At 42.0% G+C, this 22,103-nt stretch overlaps 1 protein-coding gene across 1 annotated transcript in view; it reads right to left on the reverse strand.

Moving 5' to 3' along the window:
* LOC136678786 (chloride channel protein 2-like) overlaps nt 1–19,579 on the reverse strand; it is a 76,203-nt gene extending 56,624 nt beyond the window's left edge. Inside the window, exons 1-2 of the mRNA XM_066656921.1 lie at nt 19,457–19,579; nt 18,264–18,494 (exon numbers count right to left, since the gene is read on the reverse strand). The gene's annotated coding sequence lies outside the window, so the exon portion shown is untranslated. The remainder of the gene's footprint in view (nt 1–18,263; nt 18,495–19,456) is intronic.
* Between the last annotated feature and the right edge of the window lie 2,524 nt (nt 19,580–22,103).

Below are 22,103 nucleotides of genomic sequence, written 5' to 3' on the forward strand. Positions count from 1 at the left end.
TTCGTAAACACATTAGACCAATTTCGAGCACAAACCGACTGGAGAACAGCAAATGGCGCGGAAACATCTGAATTTTATAAAAAGTGTTTTTTTTTCTTTTACAATCATGAACTACGCCTTTAAGGCAAAATAAAATAAAATAAAATAAAATAAATCAGGTTTGAGTCATGTCAGCCTAGTAATGTGAATGTAGCCTATAGCATGCTCTGGTTAATGGAGGCACAGTTCAGTCCTGCTCTTTTCTCACATAAACACCCTGCTGTGGGGAAGAGAGAGGACACACTGACCATTCAAAAACGGGCCTGGCTCTTCACACAGAATGCATATTCTCATAGCCACGGGCCTCAGGATCTACACTGCTCAACGTGTAACGTCTGCCGCAGTCTAGCGCAGTTTTACAGTGGGCTTTGACACTGTGTGACCAAATTCTCCCCAGAGAGCGTCCTTGTTTCTACTGTAGTTGCTCTGTATACCTTTTTAAAAATCCCCATTCACCCTGTTCGTCAAAGCTCAGGACCCCCACAGAGCAGGTGTGATGTGGTGGTGGATCATCCTCAGTGCTGCAGTGACACTGACGTGGTAGTGGTGTGTTAGTGTGTGTTGTGGTGGTACAATTAGATCAGATACAGCAATGCTGCTAGAGTTTTTAAAAAACCTCAGTGTCACTGCTGGACTACAGAGTAGCCCACCAGCCAAAAACATCCAGTCAAAAGCCTCCTGTTTCCACTAATGAAGAATTAGAGGACGACCAACACAAACTGTGCAGTGATTGATGAGCTATTGTCTCTGACTTTACATCTACAAGGTGGACCAATGAGGTAGGAGTGTCTCACAGAGTGGACAGTGAGTGGATAAGGGATTTAAAAACTTATCCACTTGTACCAGCTAACACGCGCTAATACACCACCACCACGTCAGTGTCACTGCAGCGCAGAGTATGATCCACCATCCAAATCATACCTGCTCTGTGGGGGCTCTGAGCAGAGCAAAATGACAGTAATTCTTAAGACCTTCCAGGGTTAAGCAGCTGTGGATTTCCAGATTTTTCCAGCGACAGTCGGCTGCTCAGTGTAAAGTGTGAAGGAGACTGAAAGATGAGCCTTGGCTGTTAATTGTACGCAAGTATTACAAAGCTCTCTGCAGTAATTACAACACAAATGTGTGCTCAGTCAATCACACTAATGTGTTCTACAGTACAGAGATGCCTTTCCTTTGTAATGGTTAAAAGCTACTGGGGTAGAAACTTCTCTTGAAAGGATTTAAACAGGATTTAGGCCCCAGGTTTAAAGGTTCATTTTGCCCTTCCTAGCGACTCTATGACATCTTAATGTACAAATTTCTTCACTTTTCTTTAAAAAAATGGAAAAAGTGGACTATCTTTGGGGCGAGCCTTGGCCTGTTTCGCCCTGTCACCCCCGCATCAATAAATCTAATGGACACAGGAGCCTCGGGATGTATTGGATTAGTGTTTAGCGCAGAGTCAAAGGCTAGCTTGAAAACAGTGACTGTCAGCAAGCCCAGACACTTCTCATTTCCACACAAACACTCCTCACGACTCAGAAATAAAGAAAGAATTAACACACTGATCCCATTACACTAATGAGAACCAAGCACCTGCTGCTAGCTGGCTCTGACACACAGCCAAGCTAAAGAATATTAAAACACCTGTAATGTCCAGTACCCTGAAGACAAAGCAATATCTCACAGAGACGTATGGTCAAATGATGTAGTGGACATTAAAATTAAGAGCTCTTTAATTTCCCTGTAGTTCCATTAATATCAGTTTAACCTCTTAAATATCTCAACCTTACTGTCTAGCTGAGTTCCAAAGCCTAGGCTGCAGCCAAGGCAGGATATGGCCTTGGTAGGACTGTTCTAGGAAGACTCCTTCTTAGTAACCTACGTCACACAAAATTCTAAGTAGGTGACGTCACCGGAAAGGATTTATCACCCTCAAAGCACTAATATGACTAAGTTAAAATAGATTGTATTGGCTTATTAATATTATCCTGCTAGATAATACTATTTTTAAAACTCATACTTAAACCTTAAACACTCAAACTTCAACTTTAAACATTTAAATTTCAAATTTCACATTTTCGCCGTGTCTTGTTTGTTTTCTTATTTGTGCCGTACATGTGCAGAGAACCGGGGACGCAACTACTGTGTAGCCTCTTTAATATCTCCATAGTTCCTCCTTAATACATCTGTAATGTCTCATTAATGATCAGACACAGCAATGTTGCTAGAGTTTTTAAAACCCTCAGGGTCATTGCTGGACTGAGAATAGTCCACCAACCAAAACCATCCAACCGAAAGCCTTCTGTGCCCACTAATGAAGGACTAGAGGACGACCAACACAAACTGCGGTGACAGATGAGCCACTGTTAGAACAAACAGCCTTCTATGATGTCGAGGTTGAGAAATGCTGCCTCGCAACTACTGTGTAGCCTCTTTAATATCTCTGTAGTTCCACCTTAATTGCCATGTAGCCTCTTTAATATCTCCATAGTTCCTCCTTAATACATCTGTAATGTCTCATTAATTATCAGACACAACAATGTATCTGTGGTCTTCTGGAGATATACGTGAGCCATTTGTGAGCATGTATTGAGAAAAAAGATAACAATAATAATAATAATAATAATAATAATAATAATAATAATAAGTATAATTTATATAGCTCTATTCTAGTACCCAAGGTCGTTTACTATACAGAGATGCTGTTGCTGTGTGTTGTGTCTGAGGGACTGTAATATGGCTGTAAATCCTGATGTGAGATTAAATCGCTGGTGTTCCCGGTGGGAATATGCTTCATTAGCACTGTGCAAACTGCCGTTGTAGAGCATCTCTGTGGTTGTAAAGCGAGCTACAGCTCTCAGAGTCTCGAGCACAGCGTCCACACACTCGCTTCTTTAGTCTGAGAGCCTCCAGACAGCCTCGAAGAATGAGATGATTCAGATCAGGCTGAGATACCCTGCTACATGTGGCGCTAGAGGCTAACAGCTATCAGTAGCAGATAATACCTTTAGGGCTTTAGTACAGAAGTGGGAATGCATCTCTGTCTAAGGAATAAATTGGCTGGTTTTGCTACTGTGCCTTTAAGACTAAAATATGTAAAGGATGCTGTTCTGATTGGTTGCCCTGCATTATTCACATAACATCTTTAATATAATATGTTGTTGTATCACAACTTTTTGCTTATGGGAAATTAACAAACAAATCAGACACACTGTTCCCTCACATAAACATAAACACATACATAAACATCCAGTGCACACACAGCAAATTCTCCAGCGTCAAATTAACATTATTAGTGTTAACTTAACACTGAGAGTGTTAAATAATTACACTAACAGTGTTAATTTAATATTAGTAGTGTTGATTTAACACTGAGAGTGTTAAATAATTACACTAACAGTGTTAATTTAATATTAGTAGTGTTGATTTAACACTGGTGTATTTGCTGTGCAAGAAACAGCCTATAGGCTAATATTATTTCTACTAAGCTTTCACTGAATGACTTTATATCTATTTTCATGTGTTATATACAAGCAGGGCTCCTGCACTGTGGTGGTTGAGAGTATATTTCTGTCCTTTAACATGCTGTGTATGCGTGTGTGTGTTTACACCGCTGTTTGTGCGTGTACTGAGCATCACTGATATTTTAAATTGGTTTTCACGAAGGAGAAATTGAATCCCAGAAAATGTGAAAAACATACACAGAAGACATAGCTGTGTATTTACAGGCGTCAGTGCATATGCGCAAGCACAAAAGGCGGCAAGTTATCGGGTAAAATTCCAATATCTGATCTATAAAAATAACTAAAAAAAAGATCTACAAATAATATATTGGTCGCTGATATATCGTGCATCACTAATAAATATACACAATTATTTTTTTCTTAAAATAAGTTGAAATAAGTACTAAATTTTACATGGATTTTCTAGATTTCGGGTCACTGTGCCCCTAAACACTGCGATCTGGTAATTCAGCATAAAGTTTACTTATTTTAACTTAAAAAAAAAAGCTGTACATTTATGATATGAAAAGATAATCTATGTTGATTATTATACAAAACTATACATATATTTTATATGCTTCTGATCTTCTAAACTTTGTTTCATCTAAAAAAATGTTTTTTCTGTTGCCGACCTGCAATGTATCAAAAGCATGATAAGGAAGGCGCACTGTGGAAGGGCAAAGTGTATATCACATACAGGAGTGGGTTGCTGAAAAGCAGGGGTGAAACCCTCCTTATAAATTCAAAATGAGTGGGTGGAGCTAAACTGCTGTAGGCTGAAAAGACAAGTGTATTAATTTTTTGTGAATACAAAAGTTTATTTAAAAAATGGATCACAAACTTTTGGCCAATTTAGTGTAGCCTCCAAAAGAACCAGAACAGCTCTGAACCTCAGGCTTGGCCCTGAATAGAACAGGACCATGTGCTGTGTGTAAGGGATGTTCATCATGAAAGAAAAGCAGGGACCACGCTGAGTGTGTGTGTGTGTGTGTATGTGTGTGTGCATGTGGCTGCTCTGTCTCTCTCTCTGGTCCGTAGGCCCTTTGCATGGCTGAGTGTTTTGATCCGTTACTGTGGATGAATTCCCATTCTCTCCCCTGCTGCTGGAGCTCAGTCTCTAACATCTGCTTGCTCTGTTTCTCTCTCTCTCTCTCTCTCTCTATCTCTCTGTTGTACCCTTCCTCACACATGTTCCGCAAGGTCAAACCCTTCACCTGTACCAGATCGCTTTAATGTACAAGGCGAGAAAGCAGAATGCGCAGTTTGTTTATGAGGCTCCATCCATGCCACATTAAAAGGCTCATACGCTAGGTTTTTTTTACATCACACTAACACATGTTTACATCAGATTCTCCTAACCTGTGTTTACCTGCTTCTGGCATGATCCGAATACACAAAGCCATTCTCTTACTGGATTTTTAAGACTAATGTATTATTACTGTCCAAACCAGCCATTTTTTTTAGATACAAAGCACACTCACTCACTCAGATATTCTTATACTCCCCCAAATACTGTAATACTCTCACTCACTCATATACTCCCTTTTATATGTACATATTAGTATATTCACTCATTCACTCTCTCCCTCACACTCACATACACTCACTCATTCACTAACTCTCCCTCACTCACATATAGGTACTCATTTACTCACTCCTTCTTACTCACATATCATGATTTCATAACTTGTCACTGGTGAGTAGATTATGGTACAGTTCATTTCCCAGGAACTCAGGAAGAGCAAGGGTCTTTGACATAAAACACATAATCGCTCCCCCTTGTGGAGGGGTTCTTAAATGTGAGTGAGTGTGCACTATGTGTGTGAGTTATAGCCTGGCTACCCCATCTCTGAGGGGATTTAAAGATCCTCGTCCTCGTCATGTCCAACCCTCAGTCCTCAGAGCAGCACTTTCCGAGCACTCCTCCTTCCTTCTGTAATGCTGAAAATGTCAAATCCCTCGTTCTGTGACTCACGCAGGTGCAACAGTCATCGCCTGCCATCTGCCTGAGCTCACAGTGTCCGAGACTCAGCCTCACACTCCAGACACACACACACACGCACACTGATGTAGAATCTGCCCTTGGATCATCTTCATCTACTGGTAAAGTCAAGAAGACGTGATGCCTCCAAATCCAGACTAACAGGGTTTAGGATCAGCATCTATTCCTGACAGTGTGTGTTCCTGTTCATTGCAGTAACATTTGAGAGGAATCTCCTAGAAAGGCATTGAATTACATATTGTAAACATTTCTGAAAAATTGGCCACATAAAAATAATAGGTAGATCATGCACCGATGTTCAGTGATTAGCTCTGAAACGTCTGTGTCCTGTTTTGGTCTAAACCCCACAAGCCCCACCGCAGTGTTCTCAAAACACCCACTTTCAGGGCCTGATCCTTTAGACTATAACGAGCCGCTTGCTGTTCACACCAAACCGGGTGCACAGCAGTGAGGAGCGAGGAGCAGATGCTCTGGTTTTTAACTGTTTTCGCTCGGTTCTCTTTCTTCTCCGTTTTTACTCAGTGTTCTAATTTCATTTGTTGTGTCTGTTTTGTTGCGTTTAACCTCGTCTTTGTGCTCTTACATTAACGTGGGTCCAGTGATGTGATTGGACAGACTCAGACAAGGGGGCGGGGCAATTCTAAAGTCTCACACATCACTGTGCACATGCAATGAACAAGGGATATTTAACCCCCACCCATGATAGATAATGCTTGATTATTCTCTTATGGTAAGGCTGCTGTAAACAGATAAAATCATTCTGAAGATTCATTCTGAAGGAGTCGCTGATGGCTCCAGGACAAGGCTGCAATGCCTTGGGTTTATCTCCTGCTTTCTTATAAACACAGCAGCTCTGTTCTGACAGGGTGGTGGAGCAGTGGCAGGTGGCGTAACACGGCTAATTCTCAAAAGTAAAACGGATCAAAACATGTCTCAGCAAGTGTTTACAGAAGCGGCTGAGCATAAATAAAGTAAAAGCACTCAAATAAAGCTGAGAGCCCACCTCCAGGCCTTATCAGTGCCCCTGCAGAACACACTAGAGGAGGCACCCAAACACAGCACCTTTTCCTCAGCCCAGATACAGCAGTAAGATACTGATTTTAAAGTGGAGCACAACAACCCACACCCAGTTAGTTTTTTGTGTGCTGCCTAAGTCAGAAAACATGGGATAAAAAGAGCCTTTTCTGATTCTGCTCCACTTCTGACATCCAGTGTGGAGACTTTAGCATTGCCCCACCCCCTCATATGAATCTGTCCAATCACAGCGTTGAACCTGAGTTTACGTGAATGCACAAAAACAAGGTTAAACGCAGCAAAACAGACACAACAAATGCAAAGAAGTAAGAGCACTGAATATAAAAAGAGAAAACCAGAAGAGAGAAGAAAGAGAAATGAGTGAAAATGGCTAAAAACCAGGGCTTCTGCTCCTCACTGCTGTGCGATCGGGTCCGGATGAACAGCGAGACGCTCATCGTTTAAAGGAACAGGTGCTGAAAGTAGGCGTTCTGAACAGGGCTGTTTAGATGGGTGTAGAATGCTGCTGTGGAGCTTGTGGGGTTTTGACCAAAACAGGTCACAGATGTTTCATTAAGAGCCAGAACTGTGTTCCACTGTGGAGAAGAGGAGGGAGAATATGGCACTTTTAAGTTCCTAAATAGCTGCATTTTTTAAAATCTATTAGTGTTTCTTGTGAATACAGACCATGAAAATTCCCAGAGCATCACAGACTTCCACGGGGGCCAACACCAATGCACTTCATTACTGTATTTAAATATTTTATTTGAGTTTTTACACATTTAAAAGAGCATTTCCATTTTTAGATCCTTTAGCTCTCTACTTTTAACTTCACTGCTTCCCACTTCTCAAACAAAAAAGGTCCACACAGAGCACTGACCTATAAAATGGGATGCCCTGAAGCAGCTGCACATGAGCCTAAGTTAACCACAATCAATGAAAATTGTCAGCCAGAGGGGTCTCAAGTTGGAGGACTGATGGTTTTGACTCTGAACTAATCATTTAACATCATTACCTGACCTCAGTCATGTTCTAAGATGCAATCAAATGTTCACAGCAATGTTTAATTCAAACACTTCTCAGAAAAGCAGAAGCTGTTACTGCTTGAAAACAGAAGCAAGCTCCGTATGAATGCCCTTCATTTCAGGAGTAACGAGAGTCAGACACAGTGAGGTCAGGCATCTCCAGAGGGCTTTTAGCATCCCCTGCAAACAGGGAATGAAAGACAAACAGACGAACAGATATGAGAGAGACGTGGGGAGAGAGAAAGAGAGTGAGAGTGAGAGAGAGAGAGAGAGAAGGAAAACATTGCTGTTCCAGTAATAGAGTGGGTGGAGCTACAATAAAATACAATAAAAAAACCTAGCTGTCATTATGAGGTTTAAAAGTGCAATCAATCATCTTCTCCAATAATTCTTCATCACTTTATGAAACTGTATGAAGCTGTTATAGTGACACCTAGTGACCTGGATGTAATAAAGTCTCATTCAGGGATGAAAGAGCAGTCTGATTCTTCAGCTGGTGTGAGCTGAAAATAATAGAAAAACTATAAAATGTCATATAGAACGATAGAAACTTCATATAGAACGATCACTCTAATATTGTTATTTTTAGGAAGTAAAAATGACTCCTTGAAAATTGCTCCTTTAATACATGGCCTGATTGAAGGGGGTCTCCGTGTCATGTGAGACTGTATTGATTGATAAGTAAAGCAGGCCCAGAAAAATGCCCCAGTTTAATTCATCACAGTGGAATTCACAGCAGGGGAAGGAGAGATAGACAGATAGAGATAGAGAGAGAGAGAGAGCACTACTGAGCCAAAACATTAAGAACACTACCGTCATCAGTGATTTCCACTATTTTGAGGTTTGTTATTTTATTAACAGTTTTTTTTTACAGTCTCCAAAGCCAGAGTCCAATAAAATGAGCCACTGAAGCAGCTGCACATGAGCCGAGGCTCACCATGCCCAATGTCAAGATTCAAACAGAGGGCTATAAAACCTCCAAACACTTGTGTGTGGAGAAGTGGAACTGTGTTGGAGTGAGTGGAACTCGAGTGGTGAGTGTGATCCAGAATGAATCCCTCACAGATGGTTATGTGGCTGAATGCCATCAAGTCCTCACAGCAATGTTCCACACATGACCTAAAATGATGGTTATTTTTAATTTACATCCTTTTTTATATGATTAACCATCAAAAACATCAGAATAATGGATCTTCTCGGTATCCTGAGTTTAATTACTTCATTACTAATCTCAACACCACTGATCTCTTCATCTTCACCCCTCCCTCTCCCTCTCTGTCGCTCAGGGGTGCTCCTGTCAATCAGCTTGTGACAGAACTGAAGAAAACTGGTGCATGAGTCAATTAATATTCACACAGTATCCACATTTAGTCTGAGGAGCGATGGGGGGCGAGCGAGGGACAAACAAGCCAATGACAAGGCCGGGTGCCTTCACACTCCACAGTCAGGGCTGGGCAAAATATGACAAAAATATAACGCCACGAAACCTGGGGACATTTTCATGATTTCTTGGTCAAATGCCAAAATCCATGACACAATTCCGACAACAACCAAACCAAAAAATATTTTAAAATATAACCAATTCGGCTACCTTAGCTTTTTAATAGAACTATCCATTCCACCTTAAAAGTTGCAGGAGTACCACTGTGAAACCAAAGCTTTCATATAGATAGGAATGTTCCACCTTAAATGATGCAGGATTTGTAGTCTTCTAACCCCTTAACAGAAGTGGTTGCTCCACCTTAAATGGGGTGGCCGTTACTATCAAGTGTGTGAGCTTTTTAATAGAACTGTTCATTCCACCGTAAATAAAGCAACATTTCGGTTCAGGCAACTAATCTTCTTAATATGTTCCACCTAAATGATACAAGAGTATGGCTGTAAAGCCATAACGTTGTATTTAAAATGTCTGTTCCACCTTAAATAATGTAGCCACCATATTCTGCTCCTAAACTCCTTAATAAAGGTTTTCATTCCTCCTTAAATGCAGCATCAGTTATGTTATGGCAACTATTTGCTGTAACGTGAAGCATGTTCATCAGGCGTGTGCTCCTCTTCACCTGCATCATTCAACTCCACCTGCATCATTCCATAGAACACAGTTCCACTGTTCCATACACCAGAGGAACTCCATCGCTCCAGAGAACACAGTTCCACTGTTCCACACACCAGTGCTGGTGTAGGTTGATTTCTCTTTCTACTTTTCACTCAGTTTCTACTGCACCTTTCTTCTTGCTCCAATCCCTCTTCTCCCCGTTTTTCACTCACTCTCTCTTTGGTTAGTCTCTCACCCATCTCCCCTCTCCCTCATGATACTGTGATGTGGTGTCCTCTGCTCAATATCATCTCAGTCTAATTGTAATACTTATCATCACTGAGTACTTTCTCTCTCTCTCTCTCTCTCTCTCTCTCTCTCTCTCTCATCCTCCTCCGCATCAGTTCTCCGCTCCTGTGTTCCCTCCACTCTGTGGGGGCTGGGGTGAGATGGTGAGATACTAATGTTGTAATGTACTGCTGTAGCTTCCAGTCTAAAACAATCAATATTTACACTATTTTTACTGTTGCTCTATTTTCTGTTTGTAATTCCTACGTCATTTTGTGCTGTGCCCCAGCCGTGGAGCCGCCGCCACCGCCTCCTTCACTCCCTCCCTCGCTCCGCCTCTCATCGGCCTCATAATCACATCACAGTTAATTACCATCATAACATTGCCATGCCATGACATGGGGGACATTATACCATCTCTACACTGTACAACTAACATTTCTAAAAACACTCATCATTTAATGTGCAATCAGTCAGTTTTTTCTGAATGTACCAGGTTATGCTCCACAGAGTGGGTCCCCCACCAGAGGGCAGCTCTCTTTCTTTACTATTCCTCTGTCTCTCATTCTCTCTCACTCACTCTCTTTATGTCTCTCTCTATCCCTCTGTCTCTCAGACACTATTATTGTCTCTCTCTCACACACACACACACACACACACAAACGCGCTTTCTATCACTATTCCTTCCTCTCTCTCTCTCCCTCTCTCTCTCTCACACACACACACACATTCTTCCTCTCACACACATTCTCTCACGATTCCTCTCTCTCTTACACAAACACACATACTCTCTCTTTCTCTCTCTCATACACACTCACTATTTCTATTGTTACTCCTCTCTCTCTCTCTCTCTCTCTCTCTCTCTCAGCCACATCTTCAAGCAGTCTATTCTTTCTCTTTATTCTCTTGTGGCTCTTTGAACACCGTTCTCCACTGATCCGCAGGAACAGATAAAATAAGAGTCCTCACAAACCACCCGAATGGAGACCAGGTTCCTCTGTGTGACCACCTCAGCCATATCCCGGCGTTCCGGGAATCAGAGCCGTCTCGGCTGATGATGATTTGTGCTACTGCAGCAAAGAGGAATATAGTCTGGATGAACACCTTTCGTGGGAAGAGCGGGTGTGCGCTACCAGAGTGGAGCTAACACAGGGGTGCCGCTGAAGAGGGCATCGGGCCACGCAGTCCACCCTCCATTAATATTACACACGGCCGCGTGCGCCCGGCACTAAAGATAGACATTGCACTGGGCTTCGACTCCAACTCAGTCAGAGCCTCCGGGCACCTCAGCTCCAAGCCATGAACGACAGAACTCCCAGGAGAGAGAGAGGAGGGGGGGTGGCAGGGGGAGAGGGAAAGTAAGGAAAAATAGGGTTGGAGAAGAGGGGAGAGAGAGTGATAAAGAGGAGAAGAAAAGGAATGAGAGGGATAGGAGTGATGGATGGAGAACAAAAAGAGAGAGAGAGGAGACAGAAAGCAAGAGAGAGTGCTAGAGAAATGAGAGCAGGAGAGCACAAATGAAAGCTAAAACCGAGGGAAGAGGGGGGGAAAGAAAAAGGGACGAGAGAAAGAGAAAATTGTAGGTAGAAGGAAAGGTCATGGAGGTAGAGGGAATAATGGATGGAGAAGGAAAGAAGGGAGTTAGAGACTGATGGAGAAGTACAAAAGAGAGAGTGAGAGAAGAAGAAAAAAGAAAAATGGGAGGGAGACAAACAGAAGAGGAAAATGGAGAGAGGAATTGAGAAGGAGGGAGAGTGAGAAAGAGAAATAGCCAGAGTGAGTGAGTTAGAAAGAGAGAGAGAGAGAGAGAGAGAGAGAGAGAGAGAGAGAGAGAGAGAGAGAGAGAGAGCTTGAGGAGCAGATTTCCCGGCGGAGATTAGGTTCCTGATGGGCTTTTTGGGCCAGGAGCAGCAGGAGCACAGACGCTGATGAAAAACGAATGCTTTTGTGAAAACAGCGAGTTCAACTGAGATCCTGCGGCATCTAGATACACTTCCCAGGCCTGAGAGCTGATACCATCAAACTCAACCACTCTCACAGCCATCTTCACTACACAACTACGCATTATGCATCTAAGTTGGAACAAGCAAACCGCAGGCGCTCCCCAGGAGACATTTCTGAGATCAGATATGAGAATCTACCAAAACAAACACTACATCTTAACTGTGTTGTACACACTTACACTTTACAGAATAGCGTCGCCGTCAATGTACACAGAGTTTATTCCACGTGATTTTGGATTCATCATGAAATATTCGTAGTGTCTGTTCAAATAATGTAGAAATCCACATCCACTAAACGTCCACAAAAATGGGATTACATATTTTTCTTTAGATAGCAACGATATGCCAAGTGTACAAATAAGTTTTAAAAGGAATGTCTATGATTGTGGGGAAATGCAGTCTTTTAAGGTGGAACGGTGTGTTTGAGGGGAAAATGACTGCTGTTTGTATGTAGCTGAAGTGTAATTTGAAGTTTTTAAGTTTTTATCATATATATGATAACACAATACATCATTTTTATATACAACCCCAATTCCAATGAAATAAAAACAGAATAAAAACAGCCCTTTGGGAATGCTCCCTTCATACCCTATTAACCTGTTCTCCTGTGGAATGTTCTAAACAGGTGTTTTTTGAGCATTCCTCAACTTTCCCAGTCTTATGTTGCTCCTGTCCCAAATGTTTTGGAACATGTTGCAGGCATCAAATTCATAATGAGTGAATATTTGCAAAAAAACAAGTTTATCCATTTGAACTTTAAATATCTTGTCTTTGTAGTGTATTCAATTGAATATAGGTTGAAAAGAATTTGCAAATCATTGTATTCTGTTTTCATTTATGTTTTACACAACGTCCCAACTTCACTGGAATAAGGGTTAAGTTTCTAACAGTAGGGTGTCCATACTGGTGCTCCATGCTGCTGGTGTTTCTCACAACAATGAACTGATCGCGCCAGAGTCCAGACCTCAACATCTATGAATGTGTTTGGGATTAACTTGGATCAGAAGAAGCAGAAAACATGAAACTAACAACTAGGACTAAACTTTGGAAGAGTGGTTTCAGATGTGTTGGAAGGACTGAAAGCAAGATGCTATAAATATACAGTGACATCATTTTTCAAAAGTGATAAACATACACACTCTGGCCCACAGTCTGACCTTTGGTTTTCATCAGGACCCAGTTTGGGCACGTGTTAAAGAAGGCACATGGGGCTGACGTTTAAAGCAGTAAAATGGGTCACGGGGTCCTCCAGCCCTCTGCTGTCTCCAAAAAACCCATACTAACAAAACTATTTTTCTACTGCATGGAACCTACATATGTCGGTGAGGAGTTTGTTGGGTTCTCCTCGTGGGTTGTCCGCGTGGGTTTCCTCCGGGTGCTCCGGTTCCCTCACATGGATGTTCCAAAAACATATGGTGATAAATGGATTGGCGACTCAAAAGGGTCCGTAGGTGTAAGTGTGTGAATTAATTTATGTGTGTTGTCCTGTGAAGGACAGGCGCCCCCTCCAGGGTTTATTCCTGCCTTGCGCCCAATGATTCCAGCTAGGTTCCAGACCCACTGCAACCCTGAACTGGATAAGCGGTTACAGATTATGAATGGTACTTCAATGGTACTTTACTTTTCCTTGAAATTTCAAGTGCATTACAAATAAAATGTATTATCATTAATGGAACCTACATGACTTGACTCGACTCTCTTACTTTTCCATTGGCCAAATCTGGACCTGGTCCCTGGAACCAAGGCACCTTTTAAGTCCCTGCTGGCTTACAGTTCCAACTGAGCTATTAGAGATGGGGTTTTGCACCGAGCCGTGTCAACTGGAGTTGAGCCGAACCCATGCAGTGGAAATAGCACATAGACCAACGTAACTGTCTTGTTATTCTGTAATGGTTGCCATTTCCTAATAAGGAGTTGTGGTTGTGAGCTGGATGCCCATATAAGGAGTTGTGAGATGCCCATATAAGGAGTTGTGAGTGTGGCTGGATGCCCATATAAGGAGTTGTGAGTGTGGCTGGATGCCCATATAAGGAGTTGTGGGTGTGGCTGGATGCCCATATAAGGAGTTATGGGTGTGGCTGGATGCACATATAAGGAGTTGTGGGTAGAAGTTTACAAACTTTAGGACATACAGTGTAGTATGAACGTAAAATAATTTCATCTTTCATTCTTAGACGTAAACAGTGTTTTCCAGACAGCCCTGTAGCATCAGAATGAGGTGCTCTGGGGCCCGGGGCGATAACACACTGACCCACTTCAGCACATCTTCCTCAAAATGTTCTCTTTGTCTCTCTGAAAAAGTGTGAGCTCCTCAGCATCAGTTCACACACACTTCTCCTTCATGTCTCATGGCTCTCCCTCCTGGAGACTAAGAGTAAAGCATCAGTCAGATATACTGCAGTCTGATATCCTCCATAGGAACAAAAACAAGACACAGAACACATTAATATCACTGTTGCCTCTACAATACCGCTCTTGAGTGTCTTAAGTTCTGCAGATTCAACTTGACAACTTTGTAGTTCCTCATTAATATCTCCATAGTTCCAACTTAATTTCTGTAGCCTCTGTAACATCTCTGTAATATCTCTTTACTATCTCATTAGGGTATATCTCGTTAATATCTTGTTAGTTTCCTTAATATCTCTGTAGTTCCACCTTAATATTTCTGCTGCTTCCTAGTTTCTCTTGGATGACACTTAAGTCAAACAGAGAGAGGGTGGAGATTGTAGCTGGTGTCTCTTGCTGCTTAGATGTTTCTCCTGAGAGAAGGAGTCCTCTTGAGTGTCTCCTCTTGAGTCTGAGTGGAGGTCTCAGTGGTATCTCATGCTGGGCTCAGAGATAAAACTCCTGCTAATCTGCAGCTGAACTATAGACAGATCCATTATTTCTCACTAGCGCATAGGAGAGACTCAGGTTTGATGCTGAAAAATAGGAGACTATCCATTATGTCTCCTGAGACATCAATGAGCAATTTCTGAGCAATCAAATATACAATGATCCAAACATGGATCAAACACATTATGAGAAACAGCTCTGTCCCACCTTCCACAGCTGGACCTTTTTCCAGTAAAGGAGGTCAAAAAAATCACCTTCTAAGCAGAAATAGGACAGATATGACTGTGAATGTCTTCCAGACACTGTCCTAATTTGTGCATATCTATTTCTCGCCCCTAAAATGGTCCACAGTAAGCTCAGGTGGGAGGGAGACGCATGTGAAGAGGACATCAGCTGTCCCAACCCTTTATCTATCAGTTATCAGGACAGATCACTGTAATGCAAACATAAAGGGCACCAGTGATGCTCTCAGATGTGCCACTGACACCCTTCATTTGTTCAATGCATCTTCACATGAATGTGTGGATCTGGAGTCCACCAACCGACACACTGTGAAACAAGATCACCCCCTCAGTTTTCTGTGTGCTGCCTAAGTCAGAAAAAAGGATAAAACGAATGGTTCTGATTCTGTTCCGCTTCCGACATCAAGTGCAGAGAATTTAGAATTGCCCCACCCCCTGAATCTGTCCAATCAAAGTGCTGGACCTGCATATATGTGAGAACGCAAAGACGAAGTTAAATGCAGCAAAACAGACACAACGAGCGAGGAGAAATTAGAGCACTGAGTAAAAAACGGAGAAGAAACAGAACCGAGCAAAAACGGCTAAAAACCTAAGCTTCTGCTCCTCACTCCTCACTGCTGTGCGCTCGAGTCCGGGTGAATAGTAAGCAACTCATCATCATTTAAAGGAACCAGGGCTAAAAGTGGCCATTCCGAACACGGCTGGTTAGACAGGGGAGAATGCTGCTGTGTGGCTTGTGGGGTTTTATCTCTGAGAGAAAGTGAGGATCATTCAGCTCCACTCTTGTTTCAGATCCCAACACATTCTTAACTCAACACTGTGGGTCTGAAAGAACGTGGAGGTGGAGAGAAGAAAAAATCTATATTGATGAAAGAAATAGACACAAAAGAAGAACCCAACAACAGGTGCTTCCCAGAACTATGTACCGACTGCCCCAGAGACCTGACCTCAACATCACTGAATGGTTTTGGTAGAAGCAGATATCATCAAGCCAGGTTTCTTAAGCCTGAACTAAACTCCAGGAGCACTGCTGTGTCTGATCCACTCATTATAGCAAAACACACTAACACACCACCACCATGTCAGTGTTACTGCAGCGCTGAGAATGATCCACCACCCAAAACATACCAGCTCTGTGGGGGTCTTGAGCATTGAAGAATAGGGTGAAAAGTCGTAAAAAAAAAAAATAAATGATATTTTTTTTGTGTGTGTATGTGTGTGGTCAGTGGTGAAGCTGAAAGAGTGAACAGCAAGTGTAAAAACAGTGTTTTTAAGATTATGGCTGAGTTGGTGTATGTAAACACAGATGCTGCAGTCAGTAAAATACTACTCCAGCAGGAAATGTGCAAAACTGCAAGTGTGGATATAGAATAATTATATAAAATACTATGTAAGATATTGGTCAGCTTTTGATGGCCTATTGATTTATGAAGCTAAATAAAAGACATAGATGTTGAATCTGAATTTTGAATACTTTAATTATATCATCTGAACTTGTTATACTTTAATTATATTTAAATGGCATTTGATTAACTTGGAATATTTAACAGTGTAATTCATGAATTTCATAAATCTATAAATTCAAATGGGGCGGCACGGTGGCACAGCAGGTAGTGTCGCAGTCACACAGCTCCAGGGAAGTTGTGGGTTCGATTCCTGCTCCGGGTGACTGTCTGTGAGCAGTTGGTGTGTTCTCCCTGTGTCCGCGTTGGTTTCCTCCGGGTGCTCCGGTTTGCTCCCCAGTGCAAAAACACATGTTGGTAGGTTGATTGGCGACTCGAAAGTGTCCGTAGGTGTGAGTGAATGTGTGTGTGTGTCTGTGCTGCCCTGTGAAGGACTGGCACCCCTCCAGGGTGTATTCCCACCTTATGCCCAATGATTCCAGGTAGGCTCTGGACCCACCACGACCCTGAATTGGATAAGCGGTTACACATAATGAATGAATATAAATTCAAATCTTAAAAGACTGTTAGTGTCTTCTTTACACCAAAACTGGGGATACATCCAGATCATTAAAGCAACATTAAGTTCTAAATTTGACCATAAAAAACAGCTTCAAAATCATTGTAATGCTACACTGACTTGTAATAGGGAGAGTAGAGGCTCTGTTTTTGCTACTCTGGGCTCAGCACTGCGGAGACTGCACTATGTAACTTTACGGGGAGTCCAGGAGCAAAAATACCAAATCTCACCTAGTGTTCCTTTAAAGCTAAAGATTTTAATGCATGAATTTATATATATATTTTTTTAATCTGAATATTGTACCACCTCACAATTTCCAAACACACACAAAAAAGGAGTGTTAAAATTTAAATCTAAGACATTTAAAGTTAAATATTTTAAGTTTATCAAGTGCATTTTAGTTCAAAATTATACACAAAGTTCAGGATAAATAATTATATAATTAATAATTAATAATAATAATTATTAATTATTATAATAATAATTAATTATATAATTAATAATTTTATAATTAATTTAGCTCTGCATTAATTAAGCGAGACCTCTTGGATCAAAACGACCTGATGCATTCCCCAGTCGTCGCAATATACAACGGCTATCATCTTCAAAGTCATCCATATCTTGATATTTCCTCATCCCTAGAGCTTGTACTAAACCCTCCACCTCAACTCTGCTGGTGCAAACCCTCAATTATTGATCAGACTAGCCCCCCGCCCCCACCCCCCAGAGGAAGGACACAGACGATGCTTTCACAATCAGCCAAGGTGTGCAATCACCGGCATCTCCAAATTTGGTCCTGTCTTCTATTTTTGCAAAGCCCACCCCCACTACATCAATCAGTTGTGTGCAGCAATGCTATTCTGAAAAAAAGGACACTGCTGGATGTTCCATTTCCAGCGTCTCCAGCATCTCCAAAGTTGCTCAAGGACCTAATTCACTTTTAAATGTTAATGCTTTATTTAAGGTGTAGGTTTTAGGACAGGGTTAGTCAGTAATGTTCCTGGTGCAGTGGAGGATTGAGGTGGTGTGTGAACGTGGTGCCAGTAGCTGCATGCCCTTGAGCTCCACTGATCACCAAAGTCCCATTAATATGCCCTTCACATCACCATCAGCATCACTATCACCATCAGCACCAGCCCCAGCATCAGCACCAGTATCTCCAATACAGTCACTATAACAGTTAATAGAATACCCATAGAGGCTAGTCTGACCACTTTAATACAATCAGCTCTCTCTCTGTCTCTGTCTCCCTCTGTGTGTGTGTGTGTGTGTGTGTGTGTGTGTGTGTGTGGGAAGGCTAACAGGTTGCAGTAGAGCTTTATATTTTACTCACATTTCCCTCCTGTTAAACCGAGACTATCGTCACCTGCGCCGCTCCATTGGAGTCTGGGAAGATGCCTGAAATCCTCGGCGAACTGAACCGAGCTCGAAACCAGAAGCATCTAAAACTTCATGTCTCGTTTGTTTCCCGCGAGCTCGGCTCGGTAAAGCGCCAGCAGGTGTGTGCGCTCCTCCTTTACTCCTTGACTCCTCTGCTCCTCCTTTACTTCTCTCCTCCTCCTCTCTGCAGATGATGCAGATGTTGAGTGATTATCTGTGTTTATCAGAGCTCCGCAACAAAGCTGTGATGATGGAGTGAGAGCCGCATGCTGCTCTCTCTCTCTCTCTCTCTCTCTCTCTCTCTCTCTCTCTCTCTCTCTTTCTCTCAGCGGAACTCAGACTGTGATGCAATGCGGGTCCGTCACTGATTCACACCAGCGCGCGCGCGCGCACACACACACACACACACACACACACCAAGCCAAAACCCACAGTGCTCACTTAACTCTTAAACTGCTGGTTAAACTTCTATACCACTACAGTTAACATCTTTACCCTTCAATTATCACCTGTAGCCCTCAGTTAAAACCTGTAGCCTTTAGCTAACATCTGAAGCCATCTGTTTACACCTGTAACCTGTAGTTATTATTACCTGTAGCTTTCAGTATATACCTGTAAACTGCAGCTAACGCCTGTAGCTTTCAATATATCTACCTGAATCATTCAGTTAACACAGCCTCAGTTAAAGCCTGTAGCCATTAGCTAACACCTGTAAACTGCAGCAAACACCTGTAGCTTTGTGCTAACACATGTAGCCTTCAAATAAAACTAGTAGCTTTCTGCTAAGACCTGTAGCCTTTAATTAAAACATGTAACTTGCAAATGTCATATTTTGTAGCCTTTAGATAAACCACTAGCATTAATTAACACCTGTAGCCTTCATGTAGCTAACATGTAATTTTTCAGCTAATAACTATAGCTTTTTGCTAACACCTGTAGCTTTCAGCTAACACGGGTAGCCTTTTGTTAACACATTTAGCCTTTAGATAATACCTGTAGCCTACAGTTAAATCATGTAGCCTTTCATTAACACCTTTAGCAGGTTAACTTGGTTAGCCTTTAGTTTACAAATTTACTGGTTAACACCTGTAGCCGTCATTTAACACCTGTAGCATTTAGTTAACACCCTTTGCCTTAAGTAATCACCTGTAGTCTTCAGTAACAGTATCCTTCTGCTAACTCCTGTAGCCTTTCAGCTGTCCAATAGGGCTCAGAGCTCATAGCCTTTACAACGTTTGGGTACTGCTGTATCCCTTGGATTTGTTCAAAACTTCCCTGTTTTTTCTCCATCATTCCATCCCACATCCTGCATCAAAAACAACTAGCCCCCTAGTGTAATTAAAAATTTCCAGCAATTTATGGAAATCAGTGGGGAGGTGTGATTTCCTACCCTCCTTTTGACATTACATAGTACAGTTTTCACAGTGCTAAATCGAGAGTAGCAACTACAGAGGCTGTTACAGCTCAGTGGAGCTTCACAGTGGTTTTGAAGCTGGAAGGTTAAGGTAAAATTATTATGTAGTGTTCCTTTAATACAGAGCTGTTAATGGAGCCCTCTGTGTGTTAATCTGTCTCTGATCTTCTCCACCCTTTGCAGTAGCGATGATAATGTTGGTTATTAATTATTGATTACTCTGGAAAAATGTATGAATTCCCATTCACAGTTTTACACAGCTCTCTTTTTTTTTCGCTCTCTCTCTACTTTCCATATCTTTATCTACTCTCTCTCCATTATTTCTTTACTGTTTCTTTTTCTTTCTTGCTTCTAGCTCTCACTCTCACTTGTCCTCGTTTTTCCTCATTTATCTCATTCCTTCACTCTTTCCCTTCTCTACTGTTCTATCTCATCCTCTATATCCCTCGTCTTTCTCTCTCCTGATTTTTTTTTCTCTGAACCTCTACTTTTTTCAACTCATCTCTCTCTCTCTCTCTCTCTCTCTCTCTCTCTCTCTCTCTCGGATTAGGATTTGTGAAAGGTGAGATTGACTATGAATAGACAACCCCCTTCCAATTGAATTGTAGCAGTGACTCACAGCTGAGACTCTGTCGACTGCTGCAGTGTCCACATATTTATGACACGGATTCGGTCCACAACACACTGTCCTTTTAACTCCACACAGCTCTGACCTCACATGTTAATATATAATCAACATGGCACTGAAAGTGTTAATGTAATCTTGGTTTAATTTAATTGAAAAGTTCAGTGCTACAAGGCTTGACTCAGTACAGTAAGACTGATTAATTTACTACAAGGTACTACAGGTAGTGTTACTGTCACACAGCTCCAGGGTCTTTGGGTTGTGGGTTCGAGCCCTACAACTGTCTGTGAGGAGTTTGGTGTGTTCTCCCCATGTCCTCATGGTGTCCCTAGGTGTGAGTGAATGTGTGTGTGTGTCGCGCTCCGAAGGACTGCACCCCCTTCCTGGGTGTGTCCCAACCCAGTAATTCTGGGAAAGTTACTGACCTACCATCAGCATTGTAGAGTTGATTAAGTACTTTTAGAATGAATTCAATACCGTAAAAACTAGGTTTATTTAGTATTTGGCAGTGTAAGAATGAATTCAGTGACACAGTGGTTCTTAAAGTGAGGGTGCCCCCCTATGGGAGGTGTGCTGCTATTGCAGGGGGAGCAGCAAAACATACATAATGCATTTCACTCGTAGTAACTACACTGTGAGGGTGATATGTCACTATACTTTATTTAGTTTTGTAAGAACTTTACGTTTTATGTGAATTAAAAATTTTAAATGAATTTGCACTGTCTGGAAGCAGAAGATACATATGTGTGTGTGTCAGAGTTGGGGACCTGAAATATACTAATCTACGAAAGAAGGAACTGTAGCATGTTTGGAAATCATTCATTCATTTATTGTCTGTAGCCGCTTGTCCAGCTCAGGGTCGTGGTGGGTCTGGAGCCTACCCGGAATCACTGGGCGCAAGGCAGGAACACACCCTGGAGGGGGCGCCAGTCCTTCACATGTCGGCACACACTCACTCACACACTCACCTGGACACTTTTGAGTTGCCAATCCACCTACCAACGTGTGCTTTTGGTCTGTGGGAGGAAACCAGAGCACCCGGAGGAAACCCACACGGACACAAGAAGAACACACCAAACTTCCCACACACAGTCACCCAGAGTGGAAACTGAAACAGGTCCCTGGAGCTGTGTGACTGTGACACTACCTGCTGTGCCACCGTGCCGCCCAGGTTGGGAAATCACTGGTGTAAAATACAAACCGAATTCCAAAAAAGTTGGAACACTAAACAAATTGTGAATAAAAACCGAATGCAATGATGTGGAGATGGTGAATGTCAATATTTTATTCGTAATATGTAACATTTTAAAGGAAAAATATGTTGATTCAAAATTTCAGTGTCAACAAATCCCAAAAAAGTTGGGACAAGTAGCAATAAGTGGCTGGAAAAAGGAAATTGAGCATATAACGAACAGCTGGAAGACCAATAAACACTAATTAGGTCAATTGACAACATGATTGGGTGTAAAAAGAGCTTCTCAGAGTGTCAGTGTCTCTCTAAAGACAAGATGGTAAGAGGATCACCAATTCCACCATTGTTGTGCAGAAAGATAGTGCAGCAATACCAGAATGGTGTTACCCAGCATAAAATAGCAAAGACTTTTAAGTTATCACCATCAATCGTGCATAACATCATCAAAAGATTCAGAGAATCTGGAAAAATTGCTGTGCGTAAGGGTCAAGGCCGTAAAACTCTACTGGATGCTCATGATCTCCGGGCCCTTAAACGTCACTGCACCTCAAAAAGGGATTCC

The sequence above is a fragment of the Hoplias malabaricus genome, chromosome Y (genome assembly GCF_029633855.1).
Source record: "Hoplias malabaricus isolate fHopMal1 chromosome Y, fHopMal1.hap1, whole genome shotgun sequence".
NCBI lineage: Eukaryota > Metazoa > Chordata > Actinopteri > Characiformes > Erythrinidae > Hoplias > Hoplias malabaricus.